Raw genomic sequence first — 14717 nt, forward strand, 5'->3', positions numbered from 1 at the left:
AAAGGTCTTGGAGTGATCAGGAATACAGGGAACATTTCTAAACATAATAAAGGCAATTTATAGCAAGCCAACAGCCAACATCAAATTAAATGGAGAGAAACTCAAAGTGATTCTACTAAAATCAGGAATGAGGCAAGGCTGTCCACTCTCCCCATACTTATTCAATATAGTACTTGAAGTTCTAGCCAGAGCAGTAAGACAACATAAGGAGATTAAGGGGATACAATTTGGAAAGGAAGAAGTCAAGCTTTCCCTATTTGCAGATGACATGATAGTATACTTGGGTGATCCCAAAGATTCCACCAAGGAACTGATACAGTTTATAAAAACCTTCAGCAACATAGCAGGATACAAGATCAACTCAAAAAAAAATCAGTAGCCCTCCAATATACAATTGACAAACAGACTGAGAAGGAAATCAGAGATACATCACCCTTTACAATAGCCACAAATGATGTAAAATACCTTGGGGTAACACTAACCAAGCAAGTTAAGGACCTATATGATAAGAACTTTAAGTCCCTGAAAAAAGAAATTGAAGATGTCAGAAAATGGAAAGATCTCCTATGCTCATGGATAGGCAGGGTTAACATAGTAAAAATGTCAATCTTACCAAAAGCAATCTACAGATTCAATGCAATCCACATCTAAATCCCAACACAATTTTTCACAGACTTGGAAAGAATAATACTCAACTTCATATGGAAAAACAAAAAACCCAGGATAGCCAAATGAATCCTGTACAATAAAACAACCTCTGGAGGCATCACAATCCCTGACTCAAGCTCTACTATAGAGCTACAGTAATAAAACAGCTTGGCACTGGCATAAAAACCACATGTGACAATGGAATCAATAAGACTGACATATGACATATAACATGGGAGGGGAGGGGGGAGAACAAGGGAATCCGTGGCTAATATGTAAAATTAAATTAAATTATAAAAAAAGAATAAAAATGAACGGGTCTTTTTGTAAATATAAGAAAACCTTACTTTAGCCCTCTGATTTTATTACCTTGCTATAACAATGCCCTGCTGCTGAACAGTGGGGCATTTTAAACAGCATCCAGGAACCATGAAGAAATAAGACTGAGGCTTTCATGTCACAATATGTCATCAACTAATTTTCTTAAGTTGCAATGTTGGGTCAGATTCTGTGTTTTGTTAATTGTGTTAGTACTCATCTCACTGAAGATGAATAATACACCATACCAAATACCCAATAGAAGTAATTTAAAGTAAAGGGTTCCTTTGGCTCACAGAACCATGGTAGGCAGTCATGGACACATGAAGGCAGGTGATCACATTGCAGCCATAGTCAAGAAACACAGGAAGATAGATACTATGATTAGTACACGGTCTCTGTTTCAGTCAGTCCAGGAGCTCAGGCCATGGAGTGAGTGGTCCTTCCCTCATTGTGTGTGGTCCTTTCCACTCAGCTAGGTTAAGCTAGGTAATCCCTCACATTTATAACTGAGGTCCATCTTCTAGGTGATTCTGGACCCTGGGAATCAGACAATCACTATTAATCATTACATTATCTCAGGTAATTATTTTATTAAACTGGTATTTTACTGATGATTTAAAATTTCCAAATTATGTTAACAAGAAAAATATACATTCGAATCCTCCCTTCTAGAGTAGGATGTGTTATATGTTTTTATAACAACTCAGATTGCAGGTACTATTATTACAATGAAGTGGGAAAAAAAAAAAAACAGACCCAATCTACGAATGAAGGGCTAGATGAGTTCCTGCTGATGATATAAGAGGTGAGCATTCTGGTATTCACTACTTCATGTTGGCTTGGATATACACACTGAAAAAAAAAAGGGAGGGGGGTCACTTTTGGTCATCCAAGTATTACCATGCCAAGAACTTCCTGCTGGATGATAGAGCAAAGGCTCTTTGCCTCCTTTTCTTACTCCCTGCCTGATCTCTCCCCTCCGTTCTTGTATCTTAGCACAGCCACACCTAAATCTTCTCCATATTGTGTGTGGATGCTCTTGCACAACGTTGGCAGAACCGAGTAGTGGGGACAGAGACTGAGTGGATAGGAAAGTCTACATTGTTGATAGCCAACTCTTTACAGAAAAAGGTTTTCTGCTCCATTCTATAGAAAAAAGACAAACAAAGCAAAACATACCCAAAGAGACAAGCAAACAAAAAGTGGAAATAAGCGGGTATTTAACTTTCCTTTTCTCTTAAAAAAAAAAAAAAAACTGCCTCAAAACTGTCTTGGCTTTATTTTTGCAGGAACAAAGAATGCAGGCATCCTCTCTGGCACCTGTTACAGAGCCATTCCTTAAAAGAGCTATTTCCCTAAAATGCATCCACAGGGCCCCAAGTGGTTCTCTATAGATTTATGCTGACAAGGTAACAATGAACCGCTCATTTCCCCATGGAACTTAGAAGCTATTTGAGCAAGAAGTATACCCTTAAGCCCAATGAAAAGCTTTGAAAAATTGAGTGCAGACGGACCTGGGATTTGAGCAGGTGCATGGGAATGAAGTCAGTAAACTTGAACTTAAGTGTGAGGAGTTCTTAGATGAAATGAAGACTCTGGAAACAATAGCAAGGGGAAAAAAAGGAAAAGAAAAGAAGTAAGAGTGGTAGCAACCAAGAAGTAACTTAAGAAGCCACCTGACAGGGCATTTAGTTGGTCATTTTTTTTTTAATTGCCTATAGGAATAGAGCTCACTCTGACACAGAATGAGACAAGTTATGAGGAAGAGTTCTAATGATCTTTGTAGTTAAGTCATGTCTGGAGAGAAAGCAGGTCATTTTGTCTCATGTGGAATGAAACAATACCTCTAAAGGGAGATGACCGTGTCCAAATCTAAAAATTGTGTCTTAGTGATTTTGTCATGTAGACACTAGATATATTAGTAGAGTCCAAAATGGAAGATGCAAACTGATGGATGGAGAATTTGCAGTGAGACTGGAAAAGAACTGGTGGAAGGACCCAGGATGCACAGTCTGGGATACCCAGGCCATGGAGAGAGTAGCTGCAGGGCAGAGCATCCCTGAGTGTGCTGAGCCCAAGAGGACAGACAGATGCAGTCCAGAAGGAAGGAGGTGGGAGACCAAGAAGGACTCATGGGGCGAGCAGAAGGTAGATCTATGGAAGCAAGAATGGAAAGGCAGGTGAGAAACAGTTTCCATGGTACTAATTCGTGTGTTGGCTCTATCTACAAAAGGGATTTCTTTGAAATGGTCTTCTCTTCCGATTTGCAAAAGGTGCTCAGTTTTATCTTTACTGACTGTGGTTTTCTGCTGGCCTATCTCTCTGTGAATGATTTTACCTCAGCTTACCTCAGATCCCAGGAATAGGGAACCTTCCAGGCAAACATACCAGGGCGGGAAACTGAGCTACCCCTGTGACTTAGTAGTGACTTCTCCTGTGCCTGAGGGACACCACACAATCCAGCCTGGATTAATAAGTGTCCCAAGTCTGTCCAATTGTTTAACTACATGTGCTCCTTAGCTAATGTCCCATGTTTTTCCCTTATATAATTTCGGAGTTACTGTTAGTATACTGAAGGCCATGGGTAGGACTTTAGGCCCTTATGCATCTCAGTTTAGGTCACATTGAAATAAATTGTTTTACCACCATTAATATCCTTGCAGTTTCAATGCTTCCCAGGCCCAAATGTCTGCATCTGGTTTGTGGAGACCTTTGGAGCCATACCACCTGAACTAGAATTCTGGAAATAACTATTTGTGAAGACTTGGTTGCCAGGGTTACAAAGGAAAATAATGATTATAATATATCTAATTATAGCACATATAATACATTGTAGTGACACTGTGTCCTTCAATATATTGTGCACCCTAAAATACTTATCTGGGGTCAGAGAACCAGACAGCCACTAGACAGACATAGAGGCCAGAAAATGGTGGCACTCACACCTTTAATCCTAGTGTTCCAGAGGCAGAGATTCATTTGGATCTTTGTGAGTTCAAAGCCACACTGGAAACAGCCAGGCATGGTGGCACACCCCTTTAATCCCAGGAAGTGATGGCAGGAAGCAGAAAGGTGTATAAGGTGTGAGGACCAGGAACTAGGGCTTTTAGGCTTTTAGCAGCAGTTCAGCTGAGATCCATTTGGATGAGGACACAGAGAGCTTGAGGAAACAAGATCGGCTGAGAAGTTGACGAGATGAGGCTGTGGCTTGTTCTGTTTCTCTGATCTTTCAGTATTTACCCCAATATCTGGTCCCATGTTTTTTTTTTATTATTAATAAGACCTTTTAAGATTCGTGTTACAATACATTATAGTGCATATAATGTATTCATTACTTTTCTATTGTGACAAAACAGCATTAGCAAGGTAACTTATTCAGGAAAGTATTTAATTGGGATTATGGTTCCAGAGAGTTAGAGTCCATGATTGCAGAACAAAGGCATGACAGCATGGAGCAGCTGGGAGTTCACGTCTCAAAAGCTAAGCAGGAACTAGAGTACAGTGGGCACAGGGGAGGCCTTTGAACCTCAAGCCCACCCCCAGTGACACAGCTCTTCCAACAAAGTGTTAACTCCAAATCCTTCCCAAACAGCCACCAACTGGGGTGTCATAGATCCAAAATTTATCGGGGACATCCCATTTAAACCATCACATCTTCTTTCAAGGAACTTAAAGTCTGGAGTTGAGGGTGGTGGGAAAGAAAATATGTATACATTAAAAAAAAGCTAATGAATAGTGAAAAGCCAGTAAATGGAACACAATATACAGAATTATAGCAGGTGGTTTAACCCACGCAGATATGAACTATAAAACAGATTTCTTTTCATTCCTGAATTTCTTGAAAAAAATCTCAAACTGGTGATTCAGTTAAAATATGGTACCTAGGGCAGTAGTTTCTGTTAAGGTTATCCTGAGGGTCATATCTAAGTGGCATAGATAACAAAAAAGATCATGCATATATTTGCATTTAGAGTGATATGATTTACATGCTTTTGCATATGCACATGTGCTGTGCATAAAATTATGTTAACTGTATGATCTACCCTTATTCACAATATTAAAGTTTAAGTAAGTAGGCTGGAGGGGGTCAATTCTTGCTTTTTCTTGCATTGACTCCTTAACACATCCTCTGCCACTGATCTATCTATATTGTAGAAGAGGTAAAGAAAGGTGTATAAAAATAAGGCTACAGAGAGTTGAGTCCTGACAGGGGTTCATACCAGGTTTTTACTTGGAGAGCTCTGTATTTGCTTGATGAGGTTCTTTGTTCTCACGAAATCAAATGTAGTTATGTGTTCTGTGTCAACAGAGGCTCAGCCAATAATTACCAAAAAATGAGCTTGTGCTATTCATAAAACAATTATTTCCATGTGTTTTTCCCCTGCTGTCCTGTATCAGATACAAATTCCCTGAGGGGATGAATGTAAGTGGCCATTGTTAATTGAAAACTTAGTATACTTGCTATTACTGATCCTAAACACTTTCTATGTTTTGCTTGCCAGGCTGGAGGTCAAGTCCATGGCCTCATACACATAAGACAAGTACTCCTCTAGCTGAGCTCTGCCTTTAGCTCTATGTCTAAAAAAATAATAATGACAAAGTTAGGAGTTATTATCTCTACCCTCCCACCATGAGAGTTATAACAGATAAATGAATTATTCAAAGCTCTACAACTAGTAAATAGTAGAGCAGAGACTATTAACCCATATTGGGTGCCTATGGCAAAATACAGGTAAGGTATTACCTTCATATTTGGTGCCAATGGCAAGCTACCTGTTCAACTCCAGAGTTGTGCTGAGTGTGGCACATGAGTGAAGCAATTCTTTCCTGCCTTTAAACTGATCACCCTGTGGGCCTCTCTCATTCAGCAAACAATCGAACTGCTTTCCCACTTACAGAAGCCATAAACCCAGTGTGCCACTTTAGAATATTCCTACTTATCTGCTCTCACATTGGAACCATCAAATGGTCCTCATGATTCTGTCTTCCAGTTAGTTCCCAGCTCTCTTCCCCAAAGATTCGACCAAAGCATCTTTCGCTCATATCACCATAGGCAGTAGCTTTCTCCTTTTTTCCTGACTCTGGAGACTGGGGAGAAGGACCCAAAAGTGGCAGAAGACATCATGGACACCATTTGCTCCCAGAGATTCATAAAGATGCTAGAACAATGACCTTTCCTGGATTTGTTAAAGAAATTCATGCATGAGATTCTTACAGGTGAAATTTGGAAAATGAATGTGTTTTTAGATAAAGAGATGGTTTAAGAAGCTATAAAACATACATAGGGTATTGATAAAGAGGGGAAATTTCAAATTAAGAGCCATTTGATCTGGATAGACCTGTATTGTAAGAACCAATAGACACAGACCACTCCTTGTGTACAGTCATCATGTTACAGAAAGCTGGCGGGGAGGACCTTCAGTCTGGAAAAGACACTTAGACCTTAGAAGCCCCAACAACTAACCTCAGATGCTTCCTGGAATTAATTTCTCATCATTCATGCCAACTTGGTTTCTTTCTTTTTTTTTTCACTCCCCAGTGTAAAATGCACTAACCATCATGAATTCTAGACATTTATAACCAACGTTTATTATGGATTGATTGTGTGTCATGGGACTGTAAAATAAATAATACATGAGAGCTGGGATTGATAATTAGTAACACACAAGTAGACTCTTCATCTTTAAGGAGTTAAAAACATCAATTCTTTAATGTGTGTGTGTGTGTGTGTGTGTGTGTGTGTGTGTGTGTGTGTGTGTGCAGGCATGCTTGTGTGTATGCTGGGGCTTTGGGTGGTATTCCTCAGGAGCCATCCACCTTCCCAACCCTTTCTTTTGAGAAAAGATCTCTCATCTGGATCTGTGCCTCACAGCTTAGTACAGGCTGGTTGGTCAGCTAGCCCCAAGAATCCCCTTGTCTTTATTTCGACAGTGATGTGATCATACGCTTAGACCACTATACGTGATTTTTTTTTTTTTTTTTTTTTTATGGTGGGTTCTGGGAATCAAACTCAGGTTGTCATTCTTGCACACACAGCAAGCACTTTATCAACTGAGACATCTCCCCAGCCCAGTCCTTCCATGTTCACAGCTTTCATAGGAACTTGTAAGTTGGTTTTCATAACTACTCTCCCTGTTTTACTGATGAGATTAAGGGAATACCGAGTGTATTGCTGTGTATCACACTACCAATGAAGGTGAAATCCCAGGACTTCTGATGTCAAATTCTTGCTCTCACATCATGCTGTTAAAGTGATGGGGCAATTTATTGATTAACAGACTCAATGATTCACCAGTTAAGCAAATGCTTATTGAACATTTAGCCTTTTCTAAGCACTTGGGTATGTCAGGGAACAAAATAGATGAAGATCTCCGTTCTCTGGGCACTGATTTCTTGGCAAAGCCTTAATATGCTGCAAATCTCCCTTTGAAAAGAAGGCTTCTGGCTGGTGCTCAAAGAGGCTTTGGGATTCTTTCCTCTCAAGGAAAGTATCCTTATTCTATGGCCTAACTCTCCCTAGGTCCTCACTAGGAAGAAGGTTGCTTGGACCACAAGTTAGAGGTTAGTCTTTTTTGACTACAGTCCATTGATTTGGCTGCCTGTAGCAGTTATGACAAAATTATTTTGAGCACAAGACTGTTTGCATCTAATTAATTTAAATACACACACACAATCATTTGGAAAATTAAGTAGACAAAAACATTTTCATGCATCATAGGCATTTTGCAAACATATACAGTGTAACCTGTTAATTACCTTTTTCCTTCAGCAACCATTTATCTTTATAATGCCTTGCCTAATAACTCAATGCTTCTTGCTTACATTTTAACTGCTTATTACTTACTTTCCCAAGCTGTTACCAAAGGGATTGTTTTGTCCTAAATAAGAAGGAATATTGTAATAACACAGCACAATAAAAAAAGCAGATTAGTGTTGGAGTTTAGATCAGAAAGCATTGCTGTGTGTTTCTAAAAATGATTATGATGACAATGTTTTCAATTTTGAATGAAATGCATTTATTAAGTAGATAGTGAGGAAAAATGAAATAATTGTGATTAGCATGCATAGAGAAGCAGCAAAGAGCAAAACATCATCAAATTGGGCTCTCACAGTGGGTATCTAATAGAGATAGTTAGGGTAGTCCAATTGGGAGAGCAAACATAAGGTAAGGTCTTCAAATCTGGATCTTACATTCAGCAGTAATCAGCTGCAGGGAAGCTATGTTGAGGCAGGCATCATTCAGATATCTGGGTGAAGCAGAGTCCTTCCTCAGGTGAGGCTTCCAGGTCATAGAACAAATAGCTGAAGATAGCTACCATTGAATCGCAGACTCACAACATCCAGTAGAAACCCAAGCGCTGGGGAATTGAGGATGTCAGTGGGATTTCATGAGTAAGAAAGTCCCAGGAAGAGGATCCCCTCTGGCTTCTCTATGGATACACTTCCATGACTGAACTTCTGGCTTCTCATTCCCACTGCAGGCAATTTTACGTTATAAAATAAACAATAGTATCCTTGATTGGAGATAGTTTACCTTCCAGCTGTTCCAAGGACACTGTACTTTTAATGTCTTAGCTTTGTGCTGTTTTCTTTTCTCCTTGTTACGAATTTAGGGGGCCTGTCTACTTTAGGAGACAAGAAGAACCTCCCTGTTACCAGAGTCTGCTTTTAATGAGTTTAACCACTATAAGACATCTTTTCATTATAATGTTCATTACAAGCAGGAAAGATCACTACAACAGCTAGAGAATACACTTAGGTAAAATGAAACAATGAACAACATTCTAATCAGTATCCTCTTATAATCAGTATTCTCAGAAGCCCTTTAGAAGTTATGGAATAGAAATCCTTACTGGGATAGGCAATTGGAGCATGTATGAAATGGCATCACTATTACCTAATCCTACATTTATACTAGGAATCATCATTTTGTCCTTTTACCTCATTCCCTGTGGAAAATCTCTGACAAAATTCATCCCTGTTCAAAGCTCTACCTCCCTCTGCCCTCCTCTCTCTTCCTTCTGACCTTCGTTGTCTGTTTAAAGTATTTCCATAGAGCCCAGTTTCTTCCTTTTGTCTCCAAGCAACCACCCTAGGAAACTGCTGTGCTCCAGCTGTGCTGGGCCAAATTACTTGAAGTTTGTTATTTATTGCATTTTTTACACCCTATTTGGAAGACGTTTTAAATTTTGTTTCTTATTTTAAACTTATTTTAACCTACGAATACAAACATAAATCTGAATATATGAATGCAATACCATGTTATATTTCCATACATTTATACATTGTGTAATGTTTAAATCAGGATAAACATATTTATCCCCTTTAACATGCACATTTCTTTATGATGAAAATCTGCAAAATAGTTTCATCTAGGTTTTTGAAATATATTGTACATTATTGTGATGTACAGTTACCCAAATGTACAATATTTTATAGTATTTTAAGTGAGCCCTATTTTTTTTTCTGATCTTCATGCCTTTGCATAACATTCTTTTGTTCCTCCTGTAGAGAACCTTCCTTCTAGTCTTCCTAAACTTAAAACCTCGTTCTTCATAGTCAAGTTAGGAGTCATTTCAAATGAAAAGGGTACTCTGTCCTAGATATCCTTCCCTCTTCTCCTGGCCTAGGTAAAATGGTTTCTCTCCTTTGCCCCATTACCTAGCACTTCTTAGGGCCTAAGTAAAATGGCTTCACTTTTGCTCCAGTAGTCAGCACTTCTGGCTTCTTTACTTTGTCACTGACATGGCAAACAATAGAGAGGGGATAGATGCTTTTTGTGAAGGTGATGAGGGATGGGATTTGCCAGCCTTCATTTGCTTCTTATTTCTTACTACTCTTTACTCTTTTCTCTACAAAGACTGAAATGAAATTGTTACCCATATTACATTAGGTGTCTCAGCAAAACAAGAATAGAGTTTTTGGTGCTGACATTGTCTTTGATAACTCTGGGTGGGGTTTTTGTTTGTTTGTTTGTTGATACTGTTGTTTGTGTCCTTCCTTCCCTCCTCCCTCCCTTCCTCTCTCCCTCCTTTTCTCCTTCCCTCCTTCTTTCCTCCCTCCCTCCTCTCATTTTTCTCCTCCTCTTCCTCCTCTTCCTCCTCCTCCTCCTCCTTCTTCTTCTTCTTGATACAATGGTAGCAGATGGTGGTAAATGTCTGCTTACAACACCCCAAAGCAAGATATATGCTGTGCCTACATTCACTCCTCATGGGATTCCTTAATCAATTCCCCTTCACACATTTTTTTAAAGTTACCAATTTAAACCATCTATGCTCTTGTTATTTAGACTCGTGTATGTCCCATGATAGACAAGTGACTGATTTTTGTTCTATTATTGATATATGGATAGTATCCATTCACCTGGGTCATCTATGCTAGCCTAAGATACATGTCTAATTTGATAATTCTTAGCAATGAGAATGTGTTCATATAGTACAGCTTGAGAAAACCTAGATGTCTGCTAATACCATGGAAATCAATTCATTTTATTTATACCAATTCACTGATGGAAAGAATACAGGAATAATTTTACTATACAACATAGTAACCTAGCCTCAAACATTTGCTCTTTATATCTTTTTTAATAATCTGTCTGATATTTCTTAACAGCTATCAAAAATGAAAAAAATTAAATTTACAACAAGAGTCTATTCTTTCTATGAAACACACTTTTCCCCTCGGAACACAATTTGAGCACCTTTAAAGTGAGTCATGTGAATAGAGTAAATCTGTCCTACTTAAACACCATGACTGAAGCAACTTGGAGAAGATGAGCTTATTTGGCTTATGCTTCCAAATCACTGTTCATCTTCAAAGGAAATCAGGACAGGAATTCAAACAGGGCAGGAACCTGGAGGCAGGAGCTGATTGCTCAGGGATGACCTTGGCAATCATTTTCTCCTCAAATGGAGTGATTTTGCCAGTGCCCAGGTTCTTCTCCAGGTCCTTTTCACCCAACAGCAAGGCTGTGGAGAAGTAAGTGTATCCTGTCTCTTTGGACTGAACAAAATAACACTCAAAGACACCTTCCTTCCCATTCATGGTATCCACAGGGAGAAAACCAAACGGGTTCCAGTGTAAGCCATGGAAAGAGTGGCAGAACCTGCTCCAGCCTTGGCCTCCATGACTTCCGTGCTAGACTCCTGGATCCTCCTGGTCAGTGAGGTCAGCTGGTCTTGAGGAAAGTCAACCTTGGGGGTACACTGAGAGATCAAGTGGCTGATGGTCTTCCCAGCGTGGCCACCAATGACAGGCACATTGACTTGAGCAGGATCCAAACCCTTCAGCTCTGCCACAAATGCTTTCGCTCTGACAATGTCAAGGGCTGTCAACCGAAAATCTTGTTGGGGTTGTACCTGCCAAGCTTCTTGAAAACTTCTGCTGTGATGGGGATGGTGGAATTAACTGGGTTGGCAATGATGCAGATCATGGCTTCTGGACGGTGCACAAGTGGCCATCGAGGTGGCCACAATGGTAACTTTGGTGTTGAATAGTTCATCCCATGTCATTCCTGGCTTTCTGGACACTCCAGCTGGGATCACCACCATATCACAATCTTTCAGGCAGTCTGGCAACTGTTCATGTCCTAGGTAGCCTTTCACATTCACTCTGGTCTCAATGTGATCCAGTGCCACACCAGGTGTGTGAGCAATATTGTAGAAGGTCGGGCATCTCACGAGGGGGCTGTTTTTCAGGAGGAGTGAAAGGGGCTGCCCAATGCCCCCGGAAGCTCCCAGCACTGCTACTTGGGGCAGGCAGGGCATGGACCTACAGCAAAAGAGCTAATAGCAGACAAATCTAATCTCAGTTCTTAGCTTGATGAGATCTAGAGTCATCTGAGAGACAGGAGACATGATCATCTTGATTAAGTTTATTGTGGTGGCAAGACCTGTCCATTCTGTGGTTGGCACAGTCCTGGACAATTTGGGCTGAGCACAAGTATTCATTGTTCTCTGCTTCTTGAATGTGGGTGCAATGTGACCCGTAGCTTCAAACTCCTGCTGCTGTGACAATGCTTCCACAACATTATGGGCTGTCTCCCTGAACTGCAAGCAAAACAAGCCCTTTCCTCCTTGAGTTATTCTTTTCTTTTTCTCATGCATTAGATAATAGTAACAGGAAAAGAAACTAAGACAGGAGATGAGAGCTGTCAGCGCAGTGGGAGAAGTTCAGACTAATCTCTTGTGACCTCAGATGGTAAAGCAAGGGCATGTGCATAATTGTTCTGTAGGTAATGGCTTGATTTAAGAGAGGCAGCAATCTCTTCCAGTTAGACCTGACCAAAGCAGACTGGGCTTTTTTGTTTGTTTCAGTGTGGGTTTCCTATACTGAAGGTCGAAACTCAGTCTAGTCTTCGCTTTCCTGGGACAGCAAAAGGGATTTGGTAGCTTCGGGGTTTCTCACTGGTCTCTCAGTGCTCACATGCATGGGTCTGTGCACAGTATACCGGAAAGAGAGCTTAACTTTTGTTAGAGTCCAGAAACTTCTACGTAATCATTTTGGAGATGGAACTGAGGCACAGAGAGGTGAAAACTGAGGCATAGTTACATGGCCAATGGGAACATATTCTTGATGGCATTATGCTCTAATATTATAACCATGCTTCTCTTCATTTCTTCATTTCCTTTTTCTTTTCAGTTTCTCTGCTTGCTGAGTTGGTAATGAACACCACATTACTTGTACTATGGATTTTGGATTTTCTTTTTGAGACAGTTTCTTACTGTAGCTCTGGCTGTCCTTAAACCTACTATGTAGACCAGGTTGGCCTTGAACTCACAAGTTCAGAGATTAAAGGTGTGTGCCACCACTCTGGGATGAGATTTTTTTTTTTAAATCCCATCCTCTCTTTCTCTCCATTCCCTCTATCCTTTTTTTCCTGTCTTCATTCCTTTTCTCTCCCTTCTTTCCCTCCATTCCCCTTTCCTTTCCTTTTCTCCCCTCGCTGTTCTCCCTCTTCTTTCTTCTCCTATCTCTCCTCCCCTCCTTTTCCTTCCCCCTCATCTTCTTCCATTAATGTTTTTTTAGAGCTCACCATGGATGCTCTCTTGGAGAAAAGATATTCTAAATAGGTTGAATTAGGAACTTAGGCTAGTTCTGGCCTGACACAGTCATTCAGCCACTGTTTCTAAGTCCTTTACACTGTGGCAGAGTCTTTCAGTGGGAAACTATTCTGCTGAGTCCTGGCTCACCAGCCTGCTCTCTAAAAGCAGGTTCTAAAGAGACCTGAGTTTGTAACAGAGGCACAATTATTAGATTTCTTGATGCTTTGAAAAACACAAAACCATAAAGGATTCTTAGAAGTTCCGTAACAATGGCCCCTGTTTAGTTTGAACTCAGAATTTCTTAACATTTGAACATTAAGCAAGGAGAACCCCATTTATACCTATACATATTGCCCATTCCATCTATAATAAACACTGATAAATATTATCCTATGAAATCCTATTGCATGGTTTTGGTGTCCTGGAAAGTAGCAGCAAATGGCTTTGATGTCCTGTTACCTAATTTCTTCCAGATGCTCTGTCTCTCAATGGTTCCTTTCTCTCCCATTTTACAAGCTAAGGGGAAGATACCAAATTTAAGCTTTTTATATCCTATATATGAACCATCCTCCACTGGGTTGGTCTTCTTTAAAGGGACTAAAGATTTTCTCTCATCGCTCACCTTGCTATTTTCCTCTTGGAAGCCTGTTATATTTAATACAACTTCCTTTGCCAGATGTATAGAATGTTTATGTATAGGTCTATATATTTCTTCATTAAGAACTTTGTAGGAATGCTTTCCAAGAATCCTGAACCTATTTGCAGCAATACATTTTAAAGGTAAGGTAAATCCACTCTAGAATTGAAAACTACTTGATTAACTAAGTAAGAGTTTAGAAACACATTACAACTCATTATATCACCATGTCAATGTTTGTGCCAAGAGAAGTAAGTACTAGAAGAATCCCAGGCACCCAAGTGAGGCCAGTCAGGGTAACATGAGTCAGGACAGCAGGATGATAAGATCAAACTCCTTAATCTGACCTACAATAGGGTGAAGGAATATGACAGCGTGATTGTCTTCTCTTTCCTGGGCAGTAATTGGTCTGGTGAACCTGAGACAGCAAAGGGCAACGTCGGAGTGAAATGAAAAGGGACTGACAATCCACTGTGTTTCGCATCCATCTACGCCATTTCCCATTGAACCCTCATAATAAAGTTGAGAGAAACATTGTGGTTTCTTCACTGTCTAAATGAGGGGCCTGTATTGTCTAAATGAAGGGCCTGAAATATAAAGAAACTGAGTTTTTTTTTTTTTTAATCACCTAATTACTTCACATTGACGTTGGTATTCAAACTCAGGTGCTTTGAATTTTAGTGGTGGTTCCAGGAGCTATTCAGCAAAGGGGAGACAAGCAAAGTTTGACTGAAATAATAATTTCAGTATTTCCACAGCCCATGCCCTAGCCAGGTGGAGGCAGAAAATAAATTCTTGCATGGGAAAGAGACAAATTTTAGATGGAAATACAGCTTTGACTCTTTTCTGGGTTCTTCGGGAAGCAAAGTAACAAAGGAGGGCAATGTGGGCTTTCAAGGTGCCAAGGAAGTGAATGGATCTGTACACAGATGTTCCCTATTATGTTCATGCCACAGAATATGAGGGGCCAGGGTCAAGGCTACAGAGTAGGGAGCACTACTGGTTTGTGTCAGTGTGAGGGCAAAGGGTGCAGGGATTGGCTGTGACTGAAGTGTCCATAGTTAGAG

The 14717-nt window shown here is 40.1% G+C and overlaps 1 pseudogene; it reads right to left on the reverse strand.

The window, feature by feature from the left end:
• Positions 1-10653: 10653 nt before the first annotated feature.
• LOC114700441 lies at positions 10654-11735 on the reverse strand (annotated as a pseudogene).
• Positions 11736-14717: the final 2982 nt, after the last annotated feature.

The sequence above is a fragment of the Peromyscus leucopus genome, chromosome 6 (assembly GCF_004664715.2).
Source record: "Peromyscus leucopus breed LL Stock chromosome 6, UCI_PerLeu_2.1, whole genome shotgun sequence".
NCBI classification, from domain to species: domain Eukaryota; kingdom Metazoa; phylum Chordata; class Mammalia; order Rodentia; family Cricetidae; genus Peromyscus; species Peromyscus leucopus.